We start from the raw sequence: 27,211 nt of genomic DNA on the forward strand, positions 1-27,211 counted from the left end.
AACAAAAACCTCGGGAGCACCGTCATTTTAACCGACTGGACCCTGCCCACCAACGAGAGCAGTAGCGTATCCCATCTCCTGAACTCCTCCTCCATCTGCCCCACCAGCCTTGAAAAGTTAAGCCTATACATATCCCCCCAGGTCCTAGCCACGTGGACCCCAAGATACCTAAAGCTCCCCTCAGCCCTGCTCAACAGAAGTTCCCCTATCTCCCTCTCCTGACCCCCTGGGTGCAGGACAAACAGCTTGATTTTCCCCACATTTAGCTTATATCCTGAAAAGTCCCCAAACTCCTCAAGTATCCTCAGCACTTCTGGCATCCCCTCAGCAGCAGATCATCTGCATACAGCGACAACCGGTGCTCCCCCCCCCCCCCCCCCCCCCCCCCGCACAATCCCCCTCCAACCCTTCGAGTCCCTCAGCGCCATGGCCAGGGGATCAATTGCTAACGCGAAGAGCAGGGGAGACAAGGGGCACCCCTGCCTCGTCCCTCTCGAAAGCCGAAAGTCCTCTGACCTCCTCCCATTCGTCACCTCGCCACCGGGGAGCTGTACAGCAACCTCACCCAGCTAATGAACCCCTCACCAAACCCAAACCTCCGCAACACCTCCCACAGGTAACTCCACTCCACCCTATCAAAAGCTTTCATGGACGCCACTATTTCTGACTCCCCAGCCACCGGCGCCATCATCATAACATTCAGGAGCCTCCGCACGTTGGCATTCAATTGTCTCCCCTTTACAAACCTCGTTTGGTCCTCATGAATCACCGTCGGGACCACATCCTCCACCATCCTAGACAGCACCTTTGCCAACAACTTGACATCTACGTTAAGGAGCGAGATCGGCCTATAAGACCCACACTGAAGGGGGTCCTTGTCCCGCTTCAGGAGCAAAGAGATAATTGCCCTGACTTTGTCCCTGTGCGCCCGAATAGATACCATTTCCCATCTAACTACTGCCTTTAGCGCTTCCCAAACCATCCCAACCTGCACCTCCCCGTTGTCATTGGTTTCCAGATACCCCTCTATACCCCTAAGGATCCGACCGCACACTTCCTCCTCTGCCAAAAGCCCCACATCCAACCTCCACAGCGGGCGTTGGTCCTTCCCCTCCCCCAGCTCCACCAAATGTGGAGCATGATCAGAAATGGCTATCGCCGAATACTCTGCCCCCACCACTCTCGGGATCAGCGCCCTGCTAAGCACGAAAAAGTCAATCCGGGAGTACGACTTATGAACTTGGGAGAAAAAGGAGAACTCCCTACCCACCCGGCTTCAAAAACCTCCAATGGTCCACCCCTCCCATCTGATCCATGAACCCCCTCAGCACCAAGGCCGCTGCCGGCCTCCTGCCCGTCCTAGACTTCGAGCGGTCCAGAGCTGGATCCAGCACCGTGTTAAAGTCCCCACCCAGGATGAATCCCCCTGTCTCCAGGTCCGGGATCAGGCCCAGCATACGCCGCATGAAGCCCGCATCATCCCAGTTGGGGGCATAAACATTAACCAAGACCACCCGCTCCCCCTGAAGTCTCCCACTCACCAATAGCGATATTGAAAAAGGTGAAATTTTGAGGTAAATAGGGAAAATAATTTCCACTACAGATGCGAAAAACAGAAAATGCTGGCCTTACTAAAGAGGCAGGGCAGCATCTGTCGCTTGAGAAACAGAGTTCATGTTTCAGATCTGCGATATTTCATCAAAAATATTGGTGATTTGGTAACTGGAGATTTAGGATCATCACTAAGAGGCAGAGAACATTTTACAAGAAGGGTTGTTTGGGAATGGAATGCTCCCTAAGGGACAGTGCTGGAGACAAAATCTAAAACAGCTTTTCATAAGACAGTGTTTTGCAAAAGATCAAAAATGACCATAGAACATTACAGCGCAGTACAGGCCCTTCGGCCCTCGATGTTGCGCCGACCTATGAAACCACTCTAAAGCCCATCTACACTATTCCCTTATCATCCATATGTCTATCCAATGACCATTTGAATGCCCTTAGTGTTGGCGAGTCCACTACTGTTGCAGGCAGGGCATTCTACGTTCTTACTACTCTCTGAGTAAAGAGCCTACCACTGACATCTGTCTTGTATCTATCTCCCCTCAATTTAAAGCTATGTCCCCTCGTGCTAGACATCACCATCCGAGGAAAAAGCTCTCACTGTCCACCCTATCTAATCCTCTGATCATCTTGTATGCCTCAATTAAGTCACCTCTTAAACTTCTTCTCTCTAATGAAAACAGCCTCAAGTCCCTCAGCCTTCCCTCATAAGATCTTCCCTCCATACTAGGCAACATTCTGGCAAATCTCCTCTGCACCTTTTCCAATGCTTCCACATCCTTCCTATAATGCGGCGACCAGAATTACATGCAATACTCCAAATGCGGCCGCACCAGAGTTTTGTACAGCTGCAACATGACCTCATGGCTCCGAAATCCCTCTACCAACAAAAGCTAACACACCGTACGCCTTCTTTTAAAAAAAAATTTGGATTACCCAATTATTTTTTCCAATTAAGAGGCAATTTAGCATGGCCAATCCACCTACTCTGCACATTTTTGGGTTGTGGGGGCGAAACCCACACAGACACGGGGAGAATGTGCAAACTCCACACGGACAGTGACCCAGAGCCGGGATCGAACCTGGGACCTCAGCGCCGTGAGGCGGTTGTGCTAACCACTAGGCCACCATGCTGCCCACCGTACGCCTTCTTAACAACCCTCAGGAGTCAATCTTTAATGGTAAGAGATGAGGAATTATGTAATTTTGGAAGAATGTTGTCAGAAAAGGTGGTGATATGTGGAATTCAGGGTGAGAAGAGTAGCGTTCCATCATATAAGGTAAGGTTGGAAAGTCCAGTGAAGAGTCAGTGGTGAAGTGGTAGTAGGAGTAATAGAGAAAGTATCTTGTCCAGGAATACAGTTTATTTTGGGTAAAGATAGCGCTGGATCGCAGGTGGGAGTGATGCCTACTGTGGTTGATAAGCCAGTGGAAAATCAGACAACTGAAGTGTTCAAGGACGAATATCCTGGGATTTTTTCGGATTGTGTAGTTACCCGGTCGCAAAATCACAGGTTAAGACAAGAGTAGAAATCAAAGAGTTTAAGTTAAAGTGAAGTTTAAGTGCAATTATCAGAAACGATTTTTGATCAGATGGTTGAAAAAGAACAAGAACAGGTGGAGGATGAGGCGGATATTTTTAGTTCAGGAAAATTGGCGGAATTACAACAGAAAGATGTAGAAATAAAACGGATATATCAGAAAGCATATACGGAAGAGGAATCTGAGAGTATACCAGAGTGTTATTACCGTAAAAGTGATGTTTGATGAGAAAATGGGGAAAGGATTTGGGAAAATGGCAGAGAGATGGGATTAAATGGATAGCTGTTTCAGCGAGCCAGCAGTTTGTTGGATTGAATAATCATCTTCTAGACTGTAAAGTATTTTGATGAACGGTTTCAATTTAAACATGGAATTGAATAGATACAATTAATAGTGTCAAGTACATATAGATTCAGAAAGTTCAAAGATGCATTTGCACTCTCACAAAGCTTTGCAGCAAAGTGAATGCTGTAGCATTATTAAAGTGCTTTAAACTTTATCAAAAGTAAAAATCTCCATACCCGATTATTTTGAACCCAAACTGCAGATCACAAACCATAATGTAAATATAACCTGCTGTGGTTTAGATTTGGAAATGCAGAAAAGAGGGATGGTGTGGCTCACAGTTTGCCAGAACAGGTAAAAAATGGAAACTGAAGTTTGTAGAATTTGTTGTTCCTCTTGGGGTAATTCTGTTTTTAATTGCTTATAAAATTCCTGAAATATCCTTTGCGAGTGATGTTATGTTATTCTGCACAGGCAACATTATCATTTTGTACCTTTTTAATAACCTGTCTAGTCTGGAGGAAAGTTGGGGTTCATTTATATTGGGCTGGTGTGAAATTAATTTTGTTTAAATGGGTGTTAACATTAGGAAACAAGTTATTTGGTATGTTATTTTTGGCAATTCACTGGAATACCAGCTGTATTAGAATTCTGTTCCTCAGTTCAGATTAACTTGATGCAATGGTTGGGGTGAGGGTGGTTGTTCGCACATTCCCAAAATGGTGCGCATCTATAATATTTAATAATTTTATTTGGTCAGCCTAGCTAACCAGACAATGCAGTTGCCATGACTCCCGCACCAAAGGGATGGGTATGGAATGGAGTTGGGGTGGTGGTGTTGTTGTTCATTTGAGTTGGTAGTGTTTGATTTTTTCAGTTCAGTGAGCCATTCCTTTGCGAAAGATATGGTAGGCAGAAGTTAATTTTTCTTTTTTCTCTGTGTGCACAAAAATGAAAGTTCAGAGCAATGGGTCTGGTCATGATGATGCTGTGTGTTGATTGTTATTGGGGCCACACTCACCCAGGAAAGTGGAGCGTATTTAATCACACTCCTCACTTGTGTCTTCTAAATGGTTGACAGGCTTTGAGTCAGGGGCAAGTTACTCTCCGTTGCATACCGAGACACTTACCTGCTCTTGTAGCCAAAGTACTTATAGTGCTCCAGTTCAGCTTTTGGTTAATGGCAACCTCACAATGTTGATATTCGGGGATTCAGTGATGAAAATGCCTGCCGTTGAGTGTCAAGGGGAGATGGTTGGATTATCTCTTGTTGGAGATGGTCATTGTCTGTCACTTGTGTGGTGCAAATGTTACTGGCTTTACAGATAGGACAGGGATGAATGCAAATAGCTCTGATTTCTCCTCTCACTGCCCATAAACAGAAAGGCTTTATTTGATTTTCGATTTCCCCTTTTATAAGAGATGGCATATTTTCCCCAACCCTTAAATTTGGAGTGTTCCAATCCTCTATGAATAACTTGCAAAGCAAACTCGAGATAAGACAAAATAAGAGGTTGGTTTATTTCACACACACAGCACGTGGAAAGGGGGTTCACAATGTTGGCCCCTTTTTGCAATCATACAATAAAAGAGGGATAACGGAAAGAATGGGGTACAGGACCAGATCACAATAAAATAGAAGTTAAGGTTTTACATGAGTCCAGAATCAAAAGTCTAATGAAGGGTTTCTTCCAAGGGCAGGTTGGGTGACTGTTGCAGAATGATCTGTCTTTCCAGAAGCAAGACTTCCACGACAGGAGAAGGCATATAGTGTTGAATTAGGCTTGAAGGCACCAGTTCCAATGTTCCTGTAGTCTGCAGTGTACATGAGAACCAGGTAATTGTACCTGGACCAAGTTCTTTCTGTTGCTCCCGGTTTGATGGTAAAATGGCAGATTGCACAGGCTTTTGCCTCGAGTCCTGTTCTCTTCGTAGGTCAAACAGTAACTGATGATAACTTCCAACGGCTTATTAATTAAAGGAATTCTCACAGCTCAAGTCGTAGTCATGTGACAGCTTGGCTTTGGGTAACTAACAAGGCCCTCTGGTTGAAATCCATTGTGCTTGAGAGCAGGTAACAACTGGCCATTAACATCACCGTGGGAAATAGGAGTCACAAATAGCTGCCTTTGTCCAGAGCTGGCTGATACAGACATAACATCTCCGAGGCTGGAGCTCTGCTGTAGAAATGGAAAAAGGGTTAGTGTATTTCTCTGGAATTCCACTGTCGGCAGTCACAGAGGCAAAAGTATCTCTTTTAAAAATAATGAGCTCCCTGCTCATTTTTTGATGGTTAGAAGTTCCTCTGGTATGAGTCATGGCCACGCAAGGAAAGCCTTGTCTATTTTAAAAATTTTTACAGAGTGACATTGATATGTATTTCTTTCTGTCCCATCTAAACTGGGACACTTGCAACTTATTATCCCAAGCCCGAATGTTGTTCAGGTCTTGATGCACGTGGACATGAACTGCTTTGGCATATGAGGAATTGCAAATGTTGTGAACATTGTACAATCATCGGCAAACAACCCCACTACTGATTACGGCAAGGTTATTGAGGAAGCAGCTGAAGGTGGTTGGATCCAGGACACTACTTTGAGGAACTTCTACAGCTACGTCCTGGTACTGAGCTGACTGACTTCCAGCAACCACAACCAACATCCTTTGTGCTATGACTCAAACTAGTGAACAGTTTTCCCCCAATTTCCATTGACATCAGGACTCTTTGAAGCTGCTGCCATGATATCACAGGCAGTCACTCTCATCTCACCTTTGAGTTCAACTATTTTGTCCAGGTTTGAACCAAGGATAGGGTCAAAAGCGTTGTGGCTGTGGCAGAACCCAAACTGGGGAGAGAGCAGGTTCTTGGCGAGGAAGTGCAGCTCAATAGCACTGTTGATGATACTTTCTATCACTCACTTTCTTGATGATTTAGAGTAGACTGATGGGGCGGTAATTAGCTGGGTTGGATTTGTCCTGCTTTATATGGACAGGATATACCTGGGCGATTTTTCACATTGCCGGATAGATGTAGTTGTACTGGAATAGCTTGGTGAGGGGCGCAGCAGGTTCTGGGCACAAGTATTATTGCCAGAATATTTTCAATCCCTCAGTGTTTGCAGTATCCAGTGCCTTCTACTGTTTCTTGACATCACATGGGGCGAATCGAATTGGCTGAAGACTGGCACCTGTGATGCTGGGGACCTCAGGTGATGACCAAGGTGGATTATCCACTCCACATTTCTGACCGAAAATGTTTCAGCCCACATAATGTACTTTGCTCCCCCATCACTGAAGACAGAGACATTCATGCATAAATGGAAAAGACCAGAAAGGAAAAGTAAAATGAACAAATCAGAAGAGGAGTACTTTGTAATCCAGTTGTGTATGGAATTGTATTAATTTTTGAGGAGTAATAGAACAGTAGGGTCAGTGTACAAAATGGACAAACATTCGGACTTCCATCCCAAAACCATTTTTAAGTGATGTGGAGATGCCTGCATTGGACTAAGTTGAGCACAGTAAGAAGTCTTACAACACCAGGTTAAAGTCCAACAGGTTTGTTTCAAATCACGAGCTTTTGGAGCACTGCTCCTTCCTCAGTTGAAGGATCTCTTTCACCTGAGGAAGGAGCAGTGCTCTGAAAGCTAGTGATTCAAAACAAACCTGCTGGACTTTAACCTGGTGTCGTAAGACTTCTTCCTATTTTTAAATTAATCTAATTCATTTGTGGTCAAAACTGCTTTGCAAACTGAAATTGATTGCCTCATGATATTAATAGGAAAGCGATAGAAAAGAAAGACTTGCATTTTTGTAGTGCTTTTTCACCGTCTCAAAGCACTTTACAGCCAATTAAGTACTTTAAAAAATTTAGTTACTGTTGTAATGCAGGAGCTAATTTTCTCTTCACTCGAGCAAACAGCAATCTGACCAGATTGACTCGAAATGTTAACCATTTCTCTCTCCACAGATGCTGTCAGACCTGATGCTATCCAGCATTTCTGTTTTTGTTTCAGATTTCCAGCATCCACAGTAATTTTGCTTTTATTACCAGATAATCCATTTATTTTTGGGCTGTTGATTGAGTGGTAATTTTTGTCCAGGACAGCAGGGAGAATGCCCCTGTTCTTCAAGACAGTGCCATGGGACCTTTTATAACAACCCGAGCTGACGGGCCTTGCTTTAATATCTCATCTGAATGATGATAAAATTCCCTCAGTATCGCACTGGACTGTCAGCCCTGGAGTGACACTTGAACCCATAATTTTGTGATTCGGGGGCCAATGTGCTGCTAAGTGAGTCCCAGCTGACACAAGAAAATACTCTCTGATAGACGAAAGAAAAAAATAAAACCTGGAGGTATAATTTACTGCAGTGAAACTTCACAGCTTCTTTTGTTTCTTTTCTGACCCACCAATGTTGAGTTTCATGTCAATACCATGGAACACGTTTATTGGTCGTTCTGACATGAATTAGCAGCCAAAATGGTATTAGCGAGATTAATTTGTTTTGAAGAATGCAGCGACATGCAATTAATCTCAATGGAGAGCTTCCCATTTTCCGAGCTGGCAGGGGAGTGGCGCAATCATCCAGCAATTTGTGGAGAATAGGAATTGATGGCACTTAAGTTTTGTGAACTAATAATGACATTTTCTGTTAATCTGCCGTTATATATTCAGCAATGCCTGGGCCATTATTTACTTTCTAATGCATTCACAGATTGCTGTTCAAATCGCATGTTAAATGTGTTTGCTGATCAGGACTAAGAGGAATTTACGACCCGTGCAGCCCCAACCGCGACTTTCATTAAGTCTTGATTTAATCATTGATGAGAAAGTTGCTCTCGAATAGCCGGGTGGATACGTTAACGTCTTTGCCTTACTGCCATTTAATTTTAAAAACAGATTCCTCGATGGGTCGTGATCAACTTTCACGTCCAACAATCCCCCCACCCCCCCACCCCCAATTTCACATGCAGAAATGTAGTTTACATCTGAATCTTGGTGCCGCCAGTACAATACTGTGTTTCAGTTACAAATGCAGGATGTTATAGGTCGACCAGCGTATTAAGAGTACGAAATATACAGCACGCGTTGACGACCTCTCCTTGGAAATAGACACTGGAGTATATCACCCGAATATTTCCAGATGCTGTACATTAATTTTGAAAGCGTATGTATATCTATTGGAATCGCTTTGATCTTACCCGCCTCTTTTGCAAAAGGGATGACTTATTTCCAGTGTATCTATCCGGCGAGTGTGAGCTTCGCTTCCTACAACACAGATAGAGGGTCATAAGCAATTTCAAGATTCCTTGCCACTGAATTTAACTGAATTGCTTGGGCTCGCCAACTGGTATGAGCCTGGAGTTTGAGCTTCATCCTGGTAGAAAGGTGGCTTGTGTGCAGGGAGAGTCCGTTGTGTGAAAGAGAGAAGGGCTAGGGAGCAGCCCTGGGGGCGGCGGGGACTACACAAAGGATTGCTCTCTCTACCCAACAGAGATGAGAGATTGTTGCGTCAAACAAGCGCCCAGTGTCATATCGCTCGCTGCTCAACACCAACACAGAGATCGCTCCCAAAGTCAAGGGGTGAACCGGGAACAAATAGGAGTTCAAAATCAATTTTGTCCAAATACAGTTTTTTTTAAAGCGACAATCATTCACAAATTGAAACATCCATTTGTCGAATGCGCAAATAGAGATTCACAAAAATACTTTGAGAACATAAGCTGCTGAATTGACATTTTCTAGGGCTGTCTGGATATGTAGAAGTATCCAGGAATTAGAAATTCATTTATCTTTCTGGTTAAAATAATACCATCGGTAGGTCGGGATCATTGTAAATCGGACCAGGAGAAAGTGGGGATCACCACGATTGGGAGAAGCGCACAACAGGTAAAAATCACTTCGGGAGCAAGGTGAAAAAAAACATGTGCTGTGATAGGAAGCCCGAGTTGGTGGCTACTGCTGTTCCCTTAACTAGATAGTTTAAAAAGCTGGAAAATTAAATATTTCATTTTGAAAATAATGATGAAGTAAAGCATTTCAATTAACTTCCCCATGTTTAAGTGACAACAGAAGAGTTAACTCTTTTCTCTCCGTACAGATGCTGTCAAACCTGTTGAGATTTTCCAGCATTTTCTGTTTCATTTCAGATTCCAGCATCCGCAGTAATTTGCTTTTATTAAGAAAAGCTGGTGAGTCTTTTCTTAAATAATATATTTTGTTCTCTGATAGATGGAAGACTGGCAGGACAGCTCCAGCCCCTGGAATGAATGTGCAAGTATAGAAATAGAAGGACAGAGCAGATGAACAACTGCATGGCTGGGGAGATAGTGCAGGTGGGAGGGCTTGAGATACTTCAGATACAGGGATCAGTTCCCTGGAGATGGGACCTGAAAAGGACAGATGGGCTTCAAACAAAAAACTGCGACCAATTTCCTTGAGGGGCAATTTGCTGGTATTATTGAGGGGGTTTAAACTAACTTGGCAAGGCTGTGGGAACCAGGATGTAATTCTCAACAATGATAGCAAGGTGCAAATAATATTGTGAAAGTCAGAGTAGGATATATTGTGAGCAATTTTGGCCCCGTATTTAAGGAAGGATGTGGTGGCCTTGGAAAGGGTCCAGAGGGGGTTCACAAGAATGATCCCTGGAATGAAGAACTTGTCATATGAGGAATGGTTGAGGACTCTGGGTCTGTACTCATTGGAGTTTAGAAGGATGAGGGGGGATCTTATTGAAACTCACAGGATACTGCAAGGCCTGGATAGAGTGGTCGTGGAGAGGATATTTTCACTTGGAAAAACTAGAACCAAAGGACACAATCACAGACTAAAGGGACAACCCTTTAAAACAGAGATGAGAAGGAATTTCTTCAGAGGGTGGTGAATCTGTGGAACTCTTTGCCTCAGAAGGCTGTGGAGGCCAAATCACTGAGTGTCTTTAAGACGCGTCTAAATTAGGGTTACTGTGTAGGTTTTTGTGAATGTGTGGGGTGAGGTGAGCATGATTGGTGAGTTGAGATAGCCATGTGGAAATAGGGTGTTGTGGCTAAAACAGAAATTGGCTCAAAGAAGAGGTGGAGTGGGTATTAGATATTCCTGGATACAAGGTATTCAGGAAAGAGAGAAAAGGAAGGAGAGGGGTGGCAGTTCTGATTATGGAGAATATTACAGTGCTGGAGACAGAGGAAGTTCCAAAGGGACCATGGACAGAATAAAATATTTTTGGCTAGAAATAAGGAGAAATGTTTTTCTTATATTTATTTTTTGTTCATGGGATGAGAGTGTCGCTGGCTGGGCCAGCATTTATTGTCCATCTCTGAGGGCATTTTCTTTTTAGAGTCAACCACATTGCTGTGGATCTGGAGTCACATTCAGGCCAGACTATGTAATGATTGTAGATTTCTTTCCCTGAAGGATGTGCAGTTACATTGCTCAGTGTAGTTTTTAGGTAACCAAGTAGTGGGAAAGATGTAGAAAAACAAATTTACAAGAAAATAACAGAAATGGATGAATTACAGAGTAGTTATGAAAATGAAATGAAAATCGCTTATTGTCACGAGTAGGCTTCAATGAAGTTACTGTGAAAAGCCCCTAGTCGCCACATTCCAGTGCCTGTTCGGGAAGGCTGGTACGCGATTATAATGGGGGACTTGAATTACCTGAATATATTCTGGGAAGGTAGTAGCGCAAAGGACAGAGAGCGGCAAGATTTTGTAAAGTGTGTTCAGGAGAATTGTATTCCACCAGTTTGTTTCCAGTCTAATGAGAAAGGAGGTATTGTCAGGCCTGGATTTGGGAATGAGGTGGATCAAGCGTTAGTCGGAGAACATTCAGGGAACAGTGATCATTGTACAAGGTTACGGTTGGCTATGGAAAAGGCCAAAGAGCAATTCAGAATAAGAATAATTAACTCAGGAAAACTAACTTCAATGGGGTAAGATTGGATCTGGCACAGATAAATTTAAGTCAAACATTAGCAGGCAAAATGGTAACTGAACAATGGGAGGTCTTGAAAAAAATGATTACAGTAAATTCCTCACTAAAAAGTCGTGGCTGCCTTCTTGAAAATTGCGACTTAAATTGAACGAATCATAGGGTCCCATGGGTATTAATGGCATAGCCAGCTGTAGCTTCCTTGGACATTTCTTACCTGGAGAAAAACAATATATAATTTCAAATATTGTACCATAAATGTGCATTCCTAACTGAAATAACTTGCAACACCAATCAGTAAATATAAAAAGACAATGTACAATATTGTACAATGTAAAACGTTCAAAGGAATTACAGTATACCTCCCGATATCTTGACCACACTCCATCTAGTGGCAGACATTGGCCATTACGTGCAGCAGCTGAAGTCCCAATTGGAGTCCAGAAATTCAGTGCCAATTCAGCAGCAGAACCAGGAGCAAAGCCAGATGCAGAGCAGCAAACCCCGGGAACTAAGGTAAGAATGGGGGGGGGGGGGGGGGGGGGGGGGGGGGGTGGGGAATGGCGAGTACTCAGTGCCTGCCAGCCAGATAATCAGCAGGGAATGCATCCTCCTCAACTGTGACAGGCATTCTGCTATTTATTATACACTCTTGGTTGGAGGTCTTGGAGAGCTGTAGGTTTATCAGATTTCTGACAGTTCTCCAGCCGCTCCAGGCACAGCGGTGTTGTGGTTATGAAGCGTCGTTCCTGAGCCTAAGTTGTGGGACTGCACTTGAGGCAAATACCAGGGATCTTGGGAGTGGCAACCAGACGTTCTCGGTGCAGGTGGGTAGGCCTGGGGGTACAGAGGGCCTGAACTCCCTGAGAGGAGGGCGCCTCAAATCTGAAGGGGTCTTCAGATTGGGCCCCACTTGCCCCTCCCTCCCAAGATAGAGGGATAAGACCTTTTCTATTTGGCACCCTGATTCACCTGAACCCACTAGCCTGAAAATTGAGGCTGGGTGGGAAAAGGCCCTTAAATAACCATTTATGGGCCTTAATAGGGACAAAGGTAACCTTTCCCATCGGAGGCCCTGCCCGTTCCACCGTAAAATTGCATCCTGGTCAGGGCGAATCCCTTCCATGCATTTTTACACTCCATCCCGCCTCAGAATCTGCCAGGAGATGAGCGTACAATTCGGACCAGAGGCCTCGGATGACGAAACAGATCGAGATTAAGGTGAAGCAGAAAAAAAGTGTGCCGATGACAGATGTCAGGTGGATAAGACAGTTAAGAATTAGGTCAAATAGAGAAGATTCAGAGGAGAAATTAATAACCAAATAAAGAGAAACAAAGAGAAGAGACTGACAGCGAACATGAAAGGGAATCCAAAAGGTTTTCTCTTATAGAAGTTCAATAATAAAAGGGTGGGAAGAAGAAGAGGGGGATCAATTGGGGATCAAAAAGGGGATCCGCGCATGAAGTTTGCAGCTTTAAATGAATACTTGGCATTTGTCATTGCCAAGGAAAAAGATGGTGCCCAAGTAACAGTGAAAGAGCAGGTAGTTCAGACATTTGAAGGCTTTCAGATTGATGAGGAGTAGTATTGGATAGGATGTTTGTAATTAAAGTTGATAAGATATCAGAACCAGATCAGATACATCCAAGTGTACAGAAGAAAACGACAATGGAAATCGTGGAGGCATAATTTGGCCATTATTTTCCAATCTTGCATCAGCTCAGGGGTGATGCCAGAAGACTGGAGAATTATAATTGTTGCAGCCTTGCTCAAAAAAGGGTGATAGAGAAGCAGCAACTACAGGCCAGTCAGTTTGACTTTGGTGGTTGGTAAGCTTTTAGAAATTATAATTAGGAACAAAGTTAATAGCCATTTGTGCAAATATGGGTTGAGGAAAATCAGCGTGTATTTGTTGAATGGCAAATTGTATTTTATTGTCTGGCCTGAGTTTGTTGATGAGGTAACAGTTGACAGTAATGCTGTTGATATGATGTACATGGACTTCGTCAAGGCATTTGATAAAATGCTCCCAAAACTGACTTGAGTGAAGTTAGAACCCATGACAGTAGTGATATGGATATTAAATTGGCTTAGTGACAGGAAACCATGAGTAGTGGTGGTTTTTCAGACTGGAGGCAGGTTTATAGTGGAGCTCCCTATGATTGGCTGTTAGGACCACTCCTTGCCTGATATATATTAATGACCTAGATCTGTGTGAACAGGGCACACTTTCAAACTTTGTGGATGATACAAAACATGGAAGTATAGTGAATCATGAGGAGGATAATGTTGAACTTCAAAAGCACAGAGGCAGGATGGTGGAATGCATGGAAAGTGGCAGATTAAATTTAATGCAAGAAGTATGAAGTTCTTCATTATAGTAGGAAGAATGCAGAAAGACAATACAAAATACAGGGAGCATTTTAGAAGAGATGTGAAGGCATTTGAGAAGGTGCAGGCATTTGAGAAGGTGCAGAAAAGATTCATGAGAATGGTTCTAGGGATTAGGGACTTCAGTTACCTAGAAAGATTGGTCAAGTTGGGACTGTTTTCCATGGAGAAGAGTTTAAAAAAAATAAATTTTGAGTATCCAATTCTTTTTTCCAATTAAAGGGTAATTTAGCACGGCCAATTCACCTATCCTACACATCTTTTTAGGTTGTGGGGGTGAGACCCATGCAGACCCGGGGAGAATGTGCAAACTCCACACGGTCAGTGACCTGGGGCCGGGATCGAACCTGGGTCCTAGGGGTTAATCACTGCACCACCATGCTGCCCCTTTGGAGAAGAGTAGGTTGAGAGACGATGGATAGAGGTATTCAAAATCATGAGGGGTCTGCAAAGAGTAGATGGGGAGAAACTACTGCCGTTGATGGAAGAATAGAGAACCAAAGGGCACAGATTTAAGAAAATTGGCACAAAAGCAGCAATGGTGACATGGGGGAGGCGAGGGGGGGCGGATTTCAAACAGCAAATTGTTTGGATCTGAAATGTACTGCCTTCAAGTGTGGCAGAGGCAGGGTTAATTGAGGATTTAAAAATAGAATCGGATATCATCTAAAAGGGAAAAAATTGCAGGGCTACAGGGAACAGGCAGAGATGTGGCACTACTTGACCAATCCTACAGAGGGCTGGCATAGACACAACAGGCTGAATGACCTCTCTTTAACCATTTTCTGATTTATGATCTTATTAATGTTTCATTTATGGCAAACATTTCTCTATTATGGTCCCAGTCACCAGTTTTATTGGACCAGCCTAATTAAATTTATACAAAAAAATTATATTTGGAGTACCCAATTATTTTATTCCAATTAATTCAGCATGGCCAATCCACCTACCCTGCACATCTTTGGGTTGTGGGGGCGAAACCCACGCAAACATGGGGAGGATGTGCAAACTCCACACGGACTGTGACCCAGAGCTGGGATCGAACCTGGGACCTCGGTGCCGTGAGACAGCAATGCTAACCACCGCACTGCCCCCTAATAAAATATATACATTTAAAAAAATATTTTCTTATTCTTCTTTTTTCACATTTTCTCCCAAATTTACACCCAACAAACAATAGTCAGTAACGAATGTAATGTCCATCCCCATATCAATAACAACGATCCCATCCTCCCACCAAACATTAGCCCGCATGTTAACATAAACAAATGACAAAAAGGAATCAGGAATCACCCATAGTCACCATTAACACATACAGTCCCCCTCCCCTCAACCCTCCCAGCCCCCAACCCCCCTGATGTTCAATGTGATCCAATTCTCAAAAGTGCATAATGAATAACCGTAATGAATTTGACCTTTTCAAGCGTCAAGAATTCCAGCAGGTCTCCTCGCCATGCCAGGGCACAGGGTGGAGAGGTTGATCTTCACCCTAACAGGATCGGCCTAATAAAATATTTAAGTGACTTTCTTCTGTTTTACAGAATGAGCAGCTCAAACATACTGGTAGGTCGTGAGTTTTCACATTTGAGTCTTCACTGAACTAGTTCCAAATCAACATTGAAAACCTTTGTTGTAAATTTGAAATCGCTATTTAAGCCATAATTGTTCAGAAAAGTGGCAAAATAGCACCCAAGACCCCATGCCATTGCTTTTTTAAAAAAATAATTTTTATTGAAATTTTTTACAAAACATATAACAAACAGTAACAAGCAACAATAAAACAACATAGTAAGTATAACACCCCCAAGACTGTAGCAACGCATATATCGCACCCCCCCCCCCCCGGCCAAACCCAGTAACCCCATGCCATTGCTGACCGTCTTTTCATTCTTTCTGTGCAGCGAAGGTTGAGGAGCCTGTTCCCAGTGGTGAATAGTCATGGCCATTTTTTCCTTTGAGAGAGAATATGGGCAATTCTCCCCAAGATATTCGAACAAATTAGGGACACATATTGATCAGGGAAGAGGTTGGAGAATTGTAACTCAAACATGGAAAAGAATAAGTAAATTTATCTACTCAATCCAAGAAGCAATGGGTTGAAAAAGCCTAGCACATAAATTTGAAAATTGCCCAAGAACCATTTTCACTGCTTAATTTTTGTATATGAGCAAGCAGTTTAAAACCTGCCTTAATTTTAATACCTCTCGTGCAAGGATAGGCAGGTTAGGTGGATTGGCCAAGCTAAATTGTCCCTTAGTGTCCAAAAAGGTTAGGTGAGGTTATTGGTTTATGGGGATAGAGGGGGCATGGTCTAGGGTGCTCTTTCAGAGGGCCGATGTAAACCTGATGGCCGAATGGCCTCCTTCTGCACTGTAGTGATTCTATAAATCTATCTTAGCGTTTCCTTCACTTTAATAATTGTTATTTCAACAACAGCACATTTGCAATCTCACTAATCCATCATGTAAATTATAAGCCTTCAGTTCTTGCATCCTAAATACATCAATTTGCTTCTAATCACAAAATTAGCATTAATAAGGGCTGTTGCAATCTGATGCAGCTTTTTGAATATAACATTAATTCAGGATCACTACTGCATTAATATTTTACTGAAAATCCAAAATGCAGTAAATTGTGATGACAGGAGTATTGCCAGAAACAAATGCAAAAAGAAATATTGGAGACATAGATGTGCAACAGAATCATTGTTTTATTTGTCCAGAACAATGGCATTGCTGTTAATATAGGATGTCTACTGACCTGGGAGAGCATCAAGAATAGTTTATACTCAAGAGTTCCTGTTTTTATACCAATCTGAATATATGAGCATACTCAATGATAGATCTTGTATAGTTTTTAAATATGCAAAATTTACACATTTGCCCAGAACACAGTGATTGCTAGATTACAGATTTATGATACTCTCAGATACACATGCTGAAAAATTTAAATTTAGTTCAGTACATCTGGGTGGCAGAAATTGTTGGAAGGGCTGGTTCTGATTTTAACTTGATATTTTTAGCGGGCAACAAAGACACTTGTCTTAACCCAACGTGATTCTTCTTTATTAAACAGATGTTGTCACTGGGTTCAAACTGCAATTTTAATTTGGGGCTGAGACACACACGGACAAAGAATGACCTTATTGTGGAGTACCTTCACCACAGAAGTCAAGGTGACAGCTTTCCAACACTTATTTTTAAAAAATCATTCATGGGATATGGCATCATTGGCAGGGACAACATTTATTGACATCCCTAATTGCCCTTGGGAACTTGGTGATGAATTCTTCAACTGCGTTATTCCAGGCGGTGCTGTTAGAGAGTTCAAAAATGTTATCTTAGCAATGATGAAGGAATGGTAATATATTTCCAAATTAGGATGGTGTGTAACTTTGCATTGGATTACATAGGGTACGTGGCAAGTAACAGACTATTTGTCCCAACAAGTCCCAAGTCCATGCTCCACTCAAGCCACCTTCCATCTTTTTTGATCTAAATATCCCATTACAACCATTTGTTCCCTTCTCCCTCACTTGTCTAGCTTCTCCTTAAATGCACCTATACTATTGATTTTGACCACACTCTGTGATTGAGAGTTTCACATTCTTACCACATGGATAAATAAGCTTATTCTGAAAACTCCACTGGGTCTCTTGATCATTTTATATTAATGTTCTCTAGTTATTGGCTTCCTCACAAGAGGCAACATTCTCTCTTTATCCACTCTATCACATCTAATAATAATTGTAAAGACTTCCATTCTGTCACCCCTCAACCTTTTTACAAGAGAGAAGATCCAGCCCATCAGTTATTTCTTGATAGCATACCAATACATTTCTGCTATCATCCTTGTAAATCTTCCCTGCATCTCTCTCCAGTGAGTATGTAACATTGTTATATGGAGACCAAAATTTTACATAGTGCTCTCAAGTATGGTCTAACAAAAGTTCAATAGATGTTAAGCAGACGTTACCTACTTTTCTATTTTATCTTCCTAGAAATAAAACCCAATTTGCTTTTTATGACCGTGCTCATTTGTGTTGAAACTTCTAATGACTGGTGTACTTATATTATTGAGATTCCTTATTGCTCTACCCTACCTAGACCAACATTTTTCAACTAATAAGTGAATTAGCTAATCTTCCTACCTACATGTGCTCCTCAATTTATGTTGAATTTTCTTTGTCAATTATTTTCCCTTTCCTCAAAATTATTAATGTCCTCCTGTAATTTGTTGCAGCCCTCCTCAGTATTGGAGGGGAACTTGGAGATGGTGATGTTCCCACCCGATTCCCTGTCCTGCTTAGATGGTAGAGATTGCGGGTTTTTTCCCCCCGTGGGCGGAGGATAAGTGAGAGTGTTATTCTCGGGGGTTGGCGAATCATACACACATGTTCAGGTCACGTCCGAAACTTGTAAGCTTTTGGGTCTCCTTCTTCAAAACCATGTCAGGGATTCTTGGGATTGAGCTGGAGCCTGGCCCGCTGGTGAGCATCTTTAGGGTCTCAGACTCGCTGGAGCTCCAGATGGGAGTGAAGGCGGATGATCTCGCCTTTGCCTCGTTGATAGCCCGGAGGAAAGTTCTGTTTGGGTGGAGGACTCCAGATGTGCCCAGTGCCTTGTTTTTGTTGAGTGACCTTATGGAGTTTTTGTACTTTGAGAAAGCCAAGCGATAGGTCACAGATTTTTTGCAAGCTGCTGGCTACTTTCCACCTGTTGCAGGGAACATGGTAATGAGACCAGGCAGTTAAAATCCCTGTGGATCTGTGCTGTGCAGACAGGAATCTACTCACCTATGTAGCTCCCCAACACATACTTGCTTGGAATTAAACTTCATCCCACATCTTCAGATTGCATGGAAGAAGTTTTGATTTGTTTTCTCACATGCTATTCTTAGATTGAAGGTCATAATTGACTCAACAGATTCAAAGATTTTATTCCATCTGCTCTTTCTATCAAAGTGTCATCTGATGCTGTAACATAGTTTCATGGCATTATTCACATTCGAAACAATACCCAAGTAACCTTTCATAAATTGTACGTCTCAAAAATATATATTGTAAGACATTGGGCGGGATTCTCCAACGCACCAGATTTCTGGTGCGGCATGCCACCGGGAGTCTCCGTCTCGCCAGCCGGCCAATGGGGTTTCCCATTGTGGGCAGCCCCACGCCCCGGGCAGCCAGCGCAACGGAGAATCCAGACAGTGGAAATTCCAGCCCATTGTGTCCATCACTACTCACTGAAATCAATAAACTGAACATAGACTGGGGATCAAATCTTGGTCTGTGTGACATTGATCCATTCATATCCAAGTCATTGATCCAGCGAGGGATCAGGGCAGACCTAAAAGGTTGTGTTGGAGATGAATAATAGTGACATATGCTGCTTTGTAACACTGAAAGTTAAAGAGAGGGATCAATGGGATGGTGAACATGGAGGGGAAGAAAAAATGGCCTTGGGATAAGAAGTCCATATTTATTTGATATTCATGGAATCCCAACAGTGCAGGAGAAGGGCTTTGGCGAGGCCACATCTGGAATATTGTGTGCAGTTTTAGTGTTCTTACCAGAGGCTACAACGGGAGTGGAGAGGTTTAACAGACTGATTCCTGGGACGGCAGGACTGACATACGAGGAGAGATCGAGTCGGTTAGGAATATATTCACTGGAGTTTAGAAGAATGAGGGGAATCTTATAGAGCCCTGTAAAATTCTAACAAGATTAGACAGGGTAGATGCATGAAGGATGTTCCCGATGGCTGGGGGTGTCCAGAAACAGGTCATTGTCTAAGGATAAGGGGTAAACCTTGTGGGATTGAGGAGGAGGAGAAATTTCTTCACTCAGAGAGTGGTAAGTTTGTGGAATTTGCTACCACAGGAAGTAGTTGAGGCCAAAACATTGTATGTTTTCAAGAGGGAGTTAGATATAACTCTTGGGGCTAAAGGGATCAAAGGATAGAGAGGGAAAGCGGGAACAGATTACTGAGTTGGACGATCAGCCATGATTATATTCAATGGTGGAGCGGGCTCGAAGGGCAGAATAGCCTACTCCTGTTCCTATTCTCTATGAGGCAATTCGGTCCAACGAGTCTGCACCAACCCTCCGAAAGAGCACTCCCCAGCTCTATCCCGGTAACCCTGCTCATTGATCATGCCCAAATCACCTATCGTGCACATCTTTGAAGACTATGGGGCAATTTAGCATGGCCAATCCACCTAAGCCACACATCTTGGGACTGTGGAGGGAAACCGGAGTGCTCGGAGGAAATCATTGCAGTCAGGGTGAGACATGTAAACTCCAGTCATCCAAGGCCGGAATCAAACTCAGTTCGCTGGCACTGTTGAGGAAGCTGTACTGATCACTGTGTCAAGCTCATCATATCCTGTATTATTAAGTTTAAGGTACCTTCCTGTAGATTCCCTTTTCCCCCCTTTCTTTACTTTGCTATCATCATTTTGATCCATGGACATTAATGGACATTTCTTTAAGTCGAGCAGGGGAAGTGAGGAATTCAAAAGTTACAAAGTTACTTCCGGTAACGACATGTAGGAAGAGATCGCATACTGAGGAGCTCCCGCTAGACTCCTGGGTGTTTGTCCTTTCCACCTGTTTTTTTTTTGGGGGTGGGGGTGGGGGAAAGATCTTCAGCAAATTTGTCCTGGGTGAGACTTAATTGGCAAAGAATGTCCAAGAACCAGCAATGGAATATTTCGAAGAAGGATTTGAATGCCAGACCGCCGCCTACGTTGGCAGGGAAGATGGCAGAGGAAAGCTTGCGGTTGGGGCCGCCTTTATAATGGTAGACACACTGGTGGCGGAATTTGAATGGGGGAGGGGAGTGTGAGGTGTGTTATGGTTAAGCAGGTGTTGAAGCGTAAATCAGTGGTTTTGGCGAGCATTTATGTTCCTAACTGGGATGATGTAGATTTTATGAAGAGGAAGGTGGTGGCTATCCAGAGCATGGACACTCATTGGTTGATCTTTGGGTGGTGCTGCATACAGCCTTGAACCTGAACCTGAAGTCAATGGCCATTACGGGGGGGGGGGGGGGGGGGGGAGTATTGGCGACATTTATGCGATGAGGGAAGCGGACCCATGGTGATTTTGCACAAGGGGTGAAATGGGGGGGGGGGGAAGAGAAAGAGTTATTTTTTTTCCACCCGATGTTCAAGGATCTATTCTCGGATCTAGTTTTTTAAAAAATGCGGAGGTCTTTGTTGCTGGAGGTGAGGAAAGCGGAGTATTCAGCGATTGTGATCTCCGACCATGCTCTGCACCTGTTAGATCTGGTTGTGGAGAGGGGGCCGGCCCAACAACCAACGTGGAGTTTGGATGTGGGGCTGTTAGCAGATCTGGGTTGTTGTATATGGATGGCCAAGATGGTGGATGAGTATGTGTGGTTTACCAAGAAAGGGGCCTTTTCGTCCTCCATAGGAAGCTCTGAAGGCAGTGGTGAGGGGGGAAGCGTTTGCACTGCATACAAGGCGCAGGTAATTAGGGAAACAAGAGAGGAACTGAGCAGTGGATGAATGAGATATTGGAGGTGGATGGGAAGTATTTCGAGGACCCTACTCCAGAACTTTTGGCCAGTAGGAAGCTGTTGCAGACAGTTTGATCTGGTTTGATAAGGCAGTAGTTGAGACGGGTGAAGTGGGTAGTATATGAGTACGGGGAGAAGTCCAGTTGTGGCGGCAGGCGACTTCCCGGGAGTGTTTGAAGCTTGGAAGGTGAGATACAGAGTATGCAGTCAGGGAAGGCACCGGGACCAGATGAATTTCCAGTTGGATTTTTAAAAAGCTTGCAGGATGATTGGTGCCGTTAATGATGAACGGCAGTACCCCAAGTTAACCCCCTTTCCTGGTGGAGTGACCGGAAAGCATTCGCTTTTTTTCCAAATTTAATTTGTACCTGGAGAAAGCCCCAAACCGCCTTAACAGTCCCATTATATCCCCCATCGCAGGAACAGGGTCCGCAATGTACAACAAAAGGGTATCAGCATAAAACAAAACCCTATACTCCTCCACCAACCCCCCCCCCATTATTATCCCCCACCACTTATTCGAACTTCAACAGCTCAATTACCAGCGCGAATAGGAGAAGGGACGGAGGGCACCCTTGTCTCATTTCCCCAATTAAAAATAACCCGAGCTAACATTATTCGTCCAAATATTGGCCCTTGGTTCATTGCACAACAGTTTGACCCTTAACACAAACTTAGGCCCTATCCCGAACCACTCCAACACCGCAAACCAGTACCCCCACTCTGACATGTCAAAAGCCTTCTCAGCAATGAACACCACGATCACCTCTTGTTTCCCCTCCCCATGCCTGAGAGGGGACCACATTCAGTAGGTGCCACACATTGGAAGATAATCGCCTAGCATTCAGAAACCCGTTTGATCCTCCCTGACCACCTGTGGGAGAACCCCTCCAAATTGAGGGTCAGCACCTTTGCCAGAATCTTTGCATCCAAATTTGCCATTTGTGCGATTTACCTTTTTGTATGCATAAACTAACTGCCACATCTGCCTAGATTACTTCAAAAAGAGTGACTTTATGAGAGACACTATAAATGGTTTGTATTTTTTGTGTTAATTAAAAGGAATTATAAAGTTAAACACAGACTAAGACCTTTTTTTGTACAGGGGATCGGACAGTTGGACTACTGAGGTGCACTCTATTCTCTTATTCACTCTCACAGATGTCTTGGTTAAATATTATTTGGGAATTTGGTGCATCTTACATGATGTAAGATTGAGTTCACTTTGAAACATTTTTAATTCCTTTGCATAAAACACATCTAAAATGTGTTTTTAAAAATATTGTATATTTGAATATTATTATATAGAATCATAGGAACTTAAACACGGAAGCAAGCCATTCTATCCAATATGTCTGTGCTGGCACTTTGAAACAGAAGTTCTACTAAGCCCTGCATTTTATCCATAACCCTGTAAATTCCTCATTCTCAAGTAAATGTACAACTTACTTCAAAATGGTACACAGAATCAGCTTCCACTATCATTAAGGTAGCATATTCCAGATCCTGACATTGCAGTGAAAAGAGTTCTCCTCATTCCACCTTGGATCTTTTGAGAATGATTTTAAACTTTGACTTCATTTATGTCACTGTCCATAAAAATATAAAAGTAAAGTATGAAGACATTCAGTGGTTTATAATTCCAAACTGATTTGCTGTCTGTGAGAATACTTCAATGTGATTGGCTGCTCAACTAGCTTGATGACATCACTGTTAGGGGATCCCTGGAATGCCTCTCGATTTGATGCCAGAAGCAAATTGCTGTTGCGAAAATGAAGAGTCCATGCCCAGGGATTATTAGACCTACACGGCTATTTTCCTTAAAGGTGAGTGTTGAACAATCGTGCTCGCTGCTGGCCCCAAAATCTGGGCCATTAAGGTTTATAATAATTCTTGATTAGCAGCAAAATAAAAGTAGCATTCCAACCACAATCCCACCATCTATCCTTAACATTTTGATTTTGTGGTTAGCAAAATGAAGCAACCCTAATACTTTAGTATGTTATGAAATTGCATGCTGATCAACAAATACAGGATTCTGAACTTCGGATATTCTTGAAATTAATGATAGACAAATCAATCTGCAATATTGCCACAGCACTTAATAGAATTCATATAATTCCGTCAGCGAACGAGGCGGATTTTTGGCCCATGGAGTTTGCACCGATCCTCTGAAAGAGCACCCTACCGAGGCCCACCCCCTGCCCATCCTCATGACCCCAAGCTTTGGACATGAAGGGACAATTTAACATAGCCAATCCACTTAACCTGCGCATCTTTGTGGGAGAATGGTTTCATTGCCATCCCAATCCTCGCACAAGTGTGGTGATATGCCTATGGGCTATATTATAGATGGATGGTGTGCGACCTCCAACCAGCAGGTGGAGGTGTAGACACACCACGCGGTTTCAAGACCAAGGACCAGCGACTTCCATATAGGGGCGGGGGGGGGGGGGGGGGGGGGGGCACATCCTGCCATCTTCAGAAGAAGATTGAGAGGGTGATAAGACATACAAGTGAATGGTCGGTGCTAGGTGCAGATTACGTGCTCGGTAACAGATTGCTATCTTACCACACGAGACTCAATAAAGAATCTGGTTTGGACAAGTCGAGGTGTTTGCTGGATTTCTTCGTAAGGTATAAAAGACCAAACACAACAAGTAATTAATATGTGCAATCACTGTTGTAGATAACCAACAGCACCAGTTACTGTAGACTTTCCATATTATGCGTATCTATATCACTTTCAAAAACTGAAAGCTGTATTTCTGTTTGCAATGGATATTTGACCCAGCACAAGTTCTTCCCATTCTAAGTCTCTAATGTTATTACCATATATGTCATCCATTAATAAGTCATTTTGGGAGATCTGATTAATTACGTCACAAAAACAGCAACATAAATGGTAAACTGTCACCTCTGCTTCAAACTTGCCGATTGGTGCATTAAATTAACTTCAACCATTTGTGTTTCTGACACTTTGTTTTCATAACCGAACATTTGTTTCTTTTACACAATTCTGCCATAAAAAGGATATATTCCTGTTGTTATCGTACAAATAATCCCAAAACACATGAAAAATGATGGTTACTTATTGATTCTGCTGCTTGTAGTGCATATTTTAATAATAATAATCTTTATTGTCACAAGTAAGCTTACATTAACACTGCAATGAAGTTACTGTGAAAAGCCCCTCGTCGCCACATTTCGGCACCTGTTCGGGTACACAGAGGGAGAATTCAGAATGTCCAATTCACTGAACAACACGTCTTTCGGGACTTGTGGGAGGAAACCGGAGGACCCGAAGGAAACACACGCAGACACAGAGAGAACGTGCAGACTCCGCAGACAGTGACCCAAGCTGGGAATCAAACCTGGGACCCTGGCGCTGTGAAGCAACACTGTGCTACCGTGCCACCCTTAAAAATAAGTCTTACAACACCAAGTTAAAGGAACCTCGTGTGACTTCTTACTGTGCTCACCCAAGTCCAACGCCGGCATCTCCACATCACCCTTAAAAGTGTAGTTGAATGAATCACTTAAGTGAATAAAACTAAACTTTTCCTGAAAAAAACTCTTGCCAAACGTCTGGAGAAGAATCCAAATTGAAATGCGTGTTTAAATAGGTGGTACAATACAGAAGGAAACGTAAAATGGGCATTCAGGTGTATTAACCCTTTTGTGGTGTCGCAAAAACGTTTATAAACAAATTCTCACCTAAGAAAAAATACAACGAGGTGAAAGCCGCTTTACTGCTTCCTCACGTCCCCCTTCGCACAGTCAGAGGCGAGCGGCTGTGTATATTCACCGGAATCATATACAGCACGAAAAAGTTACTGAGCACGAACAAAATCAATATGATGAAGATTAATAAAACAGGAACCATTCGGTGGAGCTCTGCGTCCACCGAAAACATGTCCGGGCGGGGCGGACAGGCGGCCTTCCTGCTGCTGCTTCTCCCCGGCCCAACCGTCACCAAGGCAACCAGACACTCTCCCAGCTCGCCCAGGTGCTGCTGGGGGCTGGAGCCTCTGCGTCTGCGCGGGCCGCTCCAGCTGAGGGGCTGGCGGGTAGTCACGTGACCCCCAGGTTGGCGGGCGGGCCATCTTGTGCTTCCATAGCGTCTTGTCGTTCAGCTGCATGGAAACGCGGAACAGTCGGTAAGGTCGGCTGCCTGTGCTCAGTGATCGGCTTCACCAGGTAAACTACTGATTGTAATTATTATAATGGACGTGTTTTGTTGGATTGCGATCCATTCGCTTTTCATGCCTTATTTTTCTTACTGCCACGCATGACGAAGTTCCCGCATTTGACAGTTACTTTTAATGACAGACGGTATTTTACAAACCACCCTCCTGACTACTCATTTTTTTTCAAAATCTGAAACTTGACTAGCTGGTATTTAATTGTTTTGATCCCACACATCGAACCTGGATGCAGCACCAAGCGCCTCCTGTCGGAAAGTTGGCTGTTAACCGGAAGCGGCTGGTCACCTGCACCACAATTGACGAACTGTTTCAGTTATTGGTCATTACACAGGCCGAAGGTGCAAGAGGATGTGCCTCCGCAAGGCTGGCAGACAGTAGTAGCGTTAACGTAAATAAAAGCAAAAAGCTGCGGATGCTGTAAACCTGACTCGAAATGGGCGTTTTTTTTCGGGCTGGGGGAAGGTTTATAGTGATGTTCGCCCAAGGGTTGGTATTCGGACCCTAATCTCTCCCGCAGGTCTGGCAGCATCTGGAGAGAGAAACTGTTGACGTTTGAATCGCAATTGTTGCAGCGCAGGAGGAGGCCATTTGGCCTGTCGTGTATGCACCTACTCTGAACATTTCACCTTGTGCCCTGTAACTCTACTGATTCATCACCTAATTTCCTCTTGACAGCCTCCATTGTATTTGGGTCCACCACACTCAGGCAGTGAGTTCATTTCAGACCCTAACACTTGCGGTGAGGAAAAGTTTCACATTGCTTTTGCTCCTTTTACCAGTTATCTTAAGGAATCATTCTCGAACCTCTTGTTCCCAAAATGCAGCATACAGAACCGTATGTAGTATTCCAGCAGAGGTCTAAGTAGTATCTTACACAAGCACAGCACAACCTCCTTATTTGGAGGATTTCTGTCACTGTGGTTGTCAGGATAGTTTACCATATCTGCCCCATTTTCTTGACTTTTGCTCCCACTCCTTCCTCTCCCTTCCAGAACTGCAATAGGGTTCCTCTTGTCCTCATTTTCCACCTCACGAGTTTCATTCAGAGGGTCATACTTCGCCATTTGTTATCTCTATCCTAATGCTATCACCAAACAGATCTGGCCATTGCCTGCAGTTCTGGTCACCACATTATCAGAAGGACGTGGTAGCTTTGGAGAGAGCGTATAGAAGGTTCACCAGGATATTGTCAGGTCTCGAGGGTGTTGGCTATCAGGAGAGGTTGAATAAACTAAGATGGAGGCGGAGGGGAGACCGATAGAGGTGGACACAATTATGCGAGACATAGACAGGGTGGATAGAACATAGAGTGCAGAAGGAGGCCATTCGGCCCATCGAGTCTGCACCGACCCACTTAAGCCCTCACTTCCACCCTATCCCCATAACCCAGTAACCCCTCCTAGGGGGTAGTCAGAGGCTTAGGATTTGGCTCCTCACTCTAACTGGATCCTTGACTTTCTGGCCCATAGACCACAGTCAGTAACGATAAACAACAACAACCCCTCCATGATAGTCCTCAATACCGGGGCCCTGCAAGGCTGCGTCCCTAGCACCCTACTATCCTCCCTATATGCATACGACTGCATAGCAAAATTTGGCTCCAACTCCATCTGGGATCAGGTAGAGTTTGGCTCCAACTCCATGTCTTTCAGGACTTGTAGGAGGAAACCCATGCAGACACGGGAAGAATGTGCAGGCTCCGCACAGGCAGTGACCCAAGCCGGGAGTTGATCCCAG

General features: G+C 43.7%; 1 protein-coding gene and 1 long non-coding RNA gene across 3 annotated transcripts in view; one reads left to right on the forward strand and one right to left on the reverse strand.

Annotated features, from left to right (window-relative positions):
- Positions 1–4,887: 4,887 nt before the first annotated feature.
- LOC119952110 lies at positions 4,888–25,374 on the reverse strand. 2 transcript variants are annotated; one of them, XR_005457767.1, is made up of 4 exons: positions 24,984–25,374; positions 11,438–11,547; positions 8,597–8,663; positions 4,888–5,567 (listed from the first exon to the last, which is right to left on the reverse strand). It is a non-coding gene; the product is annotated as an uncharacterized LOC119952110 (long non-coding RNA). The 2 variants fall into 2 exon arrangements; XR_005457766.1 differs by having other exon boundaries at positions 4,888–5,570.
- The window catches only part of LOC119952109 (ecto-NOX disulfide-thiol exchanger 2-like), a 336,912-nt gene continuing 335,034 nt past the window's right edge, over positions 25,334–27,211 (forward strand). Inside the window, exon 1 of the mRNA XM_038775673.1 lies at positions 25,334–25,466. The gene's annotated coding sequence lies outside the window, so the exon portion shown is untranslated. The remainder of the gene's footprint in view (positions 25,467–27,211) is intronic.

This window comes from Scyliorhinus canicula, chromosome 17 (genome assembly GCF_902713615.1).
Source record: "Scyliorhinus canicula chromosome 17, sScyCan1.1, whole genome shotgun sequence".
Classification (NCBI taxonomy): domain Eukaryota; kingdom Metazoa; phylum Chordata; class Chondrichthyes; order Carcharhiniformes; family Scyliorhinidae; genus Scyliorhinus; species Scyliorhinus canicula.